This window comes from Echinops telfairi, unplaced genomic scaffold (genome assembly GCF_000313985.2).
Source record: "Echinops telfairi isolate 266 unplaced genomic scaffold, ASM31398v2 ScPeMD7_443;HRSCAF=831, whole genome shotgun sequence".
In the NCBI taxonomy this organism is placed as follows: Eukaryota; Metazoa; Chordata; class Mammalia; order Afrosoricida; family Tenrecidae; genus Echinops; species Echinops telfairi.
In genome coordinates this window covers 35,016,201-35,020,164 of record NW_022104341.1, presented here as the reverse complement: position 1 = coordinate 35,020,164, position 3,964 = coordinate 35,016,201, and positions in this window count along the sequence as shown.

Sequence of the window (3,964 nt, the reverse complement as noted above, 5' to 3'; positions counted from 1 at the left end):
GGCCTTTTTACTGCTCGTTGGCATTTCCAGCAGAGGGCAGGCAGGGGAAAGGAGAGAAATCATAATTTACGGCAGATCATCTTGAGTGTTTGAACATGTTAAGGCACATTTTATGGATTACTTAAAACAACAAAACTTTGTCTATTCAAATGTATTTCTGTGGTGTCTTTCATGTTTAGGGTCTCCCGTCTCTCAAGGCATTTGGGGAGGCCACATGTCTCTTCATGACAGCAGGAGAAACCAGGCTGCAAAGCCCTCCCGAGCCTTCCCAAGTCAAAGCACACTTGCCGAGAGCGGGAAGAGAGAGCTTTGTGTGCTGGGGACAGCCTTTGCAGATTCACAATGCAAATTGAGGTCCATAATCAGTGCAGAGGAGAGAGACTAAATGTTTGGGCAAAATGTAGTTGTTGAGACACTTCTGAACAGGCTTCAGAGGACATAAAAGCATCCCGTAAGAATGTGGTTTGGGGGAACAGGCCCCACTGAATCTCAGCACAAGGCCTTTGCGCAGATCAGCCAGTGTGAAGGGACTGGGAAATCGTGGATTGGTTGGCATTCCCAGAGGAAAAATATTCAGTATCTTTCCATATCTGTGTGACAATGTCATGAGCAACTCACTCCCGGGAGGTCTTCATCAGATAAATAGGGCTGCAAAATTCATAGCCCAAGAATGCGGGCTGGAGAGGCACTCCCAGCCACAGCTGCTACCTGAGCACCCAGGACTGGCTCGGAACCAGGGAGACAAGCTGAAACCGGGAGCCCGAGCGAGCGACGAATGGCAATGTTACAGCCGTTTAATCCTGAAATGAAAAGTAATTGCTTCTGGCTTCAAGAAGAAAGGAAAAACAAGATCAGCCTTGGCTGAATTACATGCCCCCGCTTCCACCCACAAACAACCATGGTATAGACCAGGTTCTGAAACCTGCTTGGCATTGGAAAATGTGAGAAAATAGATGTTTTCTGTCAATATAATTTTCAATGATCCAGGAGTAGTGATATATAAGGGCACTTGAATGCAAATACATTTTGATTAACATGATTAAATCAAATGTGTTTACTTTCCGCTATAAGGTATGACATCTAAAATTTAACTTACTTTGGATATAATTTTGGAAAGGCAGTCTTCAAAATAGCTGCGGATGTTTATTTTGAAGCATTTCTGACTGGGGACTTCAGCCATAGCTTCTAGAGCTCTTTTTCTGCACAGACAAAACTGCAAATGGAAAAATATGGAAGAAAGGTGTGGGGTGTGTGTGAAAGACATGTCAATGTTTCTAATGTTTCCCGTGATGGAATTGTCCTGTCTATAGAAAACAGTGTATATCTACATATCATAAAGGCACAGCTGCTCGTTTAAAAGATCATCTGAAGGATCTACAGATGACTTTAATAACAGAAATGAGTGATTTTTGTGGTTTTGCTTCCTTACCTTTGCAGGGGTTCCAGAATTACAAACGTCAGCAGATGCTCTGTAAATAGAGGCTCGCTATTCCCTGAGAGCAAGGAAGCAGTGATACAGTAAAAGCAGAATGGGAATAAGAACAAGTGAACCTCATCTTTGAGGTTTCAAGGTTAACTGATATGTATTCATATCAAGTATTTGGAAGAAGGCTCCTAACAATGCTGAGAAAACTTATGAAAATATATGTTGTCTCCAAGAACTCACGTTGCTTTGCTTCCTGTTAGGTTAAGCCATATAAAATGGCCTACACAAATAGCAATTTCACATGGCTTAACCTGATACCACAAGCCTTCAGAGGCACAGTATCAAGCACTCATAACCAGTAAGAAACAACGCCCAGCGTGCTTTCCTGCCATCAGATAAGAAATTTTAAAATTGACACACGCTACCTTCTGGCAGGTGATACGGCCGAGGATATTCCTTATAGCAAAGGCTATTTAGCGATGCTACTCTCAGCTGGCATTTCTGCTTCCTCAATGCAGAACAAAACCCAGTCCTTACCCAAGAAGTTTTTAGGATGCCACCCCTGTTAGGATGATTTTTCCTAACAGAATAAATAGCACCAGGACTCTACTCTGATAATTTCTGTCCAAACAACTGTGCCTGCTTTCTCATGAGCTCAAGCCAATGGACAACTGGAAGGCTAGTCGAGGACCCAATAGCTTAATGCACAGTAATCAAAAACACGAGGGCTGATTTCAGTCAAAGATACCATACAACTGTGACGAGTAATAAGAACGAGTGGAGGTGATTAATTGTGCTCTCTACTGGCACAGGTAGTCCCCGATTAACTGCATGTTTGAGTTATCATGAACCCCTATATGACCATCTCTTTCTATTGTTTGTTTCATTTCTACATCTTATTGTTAGTAATGTGCACAGCATACCCTGATGTAGCACTGAACTTGCTGACATTATCATTCTCAGATGCTCACTCAGAGCTGTTCACAGATTAGAGCTTCAAAGAGAGTTGTAATAAAATGCAACAATAAGGGTAGCCTACAAAATCTTGAATTTATGTCAGAAATGAAGACATGGACTTCGTTGTTGCTGGGTGTCCTTGACTTGCCTCTGTCTCATAGCAACCCTGAACAGAATACTGCATCCGCCTCACAATTTTGATCCCTTAGCTGAAGCCACAGTGGCAGTCCATTTTATGAAGGGCCTTCCTTTTTTCTTTTTTCTTTTAACTAACCCTCTACTTTTGTAAGCATCAAGGACTTCTCCAGGGACTGGTCTATCCAGATAACATATTCAAATAGGTGAGGTGACATGTTGTCATCCACACATGGAAGGAGCCTTCTGACTAATTCATCCAACACAGATTTGTTCCTTCTGGTGGCTGCCCATAGTACATTCAGTATTCTTTGTTAATACCATTACCCCCTGTATCAATTTTCTTCCATCTTAATCCCTGTCAAACTTTTGAGCACATATGAGGGGATTAAAACACTCAGGCTTGGGTTGGGCATACTACAGTACTCACATTGACATCTTCACTTTCCAATACCTTTTAAAGGTAGGGTTTTTTCTTTCTTAAAAAGGTTTTTACAACAGATTTTCCCATTGCAATCCATGCAATCTTGACTGCTTGTGGTAGTTACATAATCTGGTGACAACTTGAGACTAGTGAGAGTGAACAGGTAGAGTTCAGCCTGCCAATCAGCTTGAGGTTGCAGCTTGAGGACCTCATTTGGAGGCCCTATGGAGATAAATGGCTCCCTGGAGGCCAGACCCACACTCTCTGCTGCACATTCCTGTTGACAAACCACATAGAGATACGTTGATGGAGACAGAACCCTGGAGCTGCATGAGCCACATGGAGACACCTGCCAGTGCTGAGATGCTTCCACCACCACTGGATCCACAAGACATTCCACCTACTGGCCTGTTATCCTCCTGCATTCTGTATCATTGGATGTGTTGCATGAATCTGATAATGAATTTATAGATTGATAATGGATATAGGGGCTAAAATTGGACTTATGGACTTGAGCTGGACTGGGCTGGGATGTCTTCTCAAGATCCAATTGTTCTTGTATATAAAGTCTCTCTTATACACACATGAGTCTACCTGGATCAGCTTCTGTGGTCAACACAGACCAATACAGTGCTACTTTCATAGACATTGAGTGTGGATCTAAGTAAGATGAAATTGTTCACAGCTTCAATATTTTCTCCATTTCTCAGGAACTACCTGTCTATATACATGGACAGTGACCTTGAGACCCATACTATTTCAGAGATAAATGACTATGGTACTTAGCAACACTCTTAAAGTTTTAAAGTGAAAAAACACTCCTTTGGGGGAGAAAATTACACTATTTTCAATAGGCATCCAAAAGACTAAGCAAATGTGGTGAAGAAAGATGATGGTGTCCAGCTATCAAAAGATATAGTGTCTAAAAAAAAAAAATAAAGTATCAATAATATGTTGCTTAAAAAAAAAATAAAGGAAGGTCACAACAATGAGGGGGAAAAAAAAAGATATAGTGTCTAGGA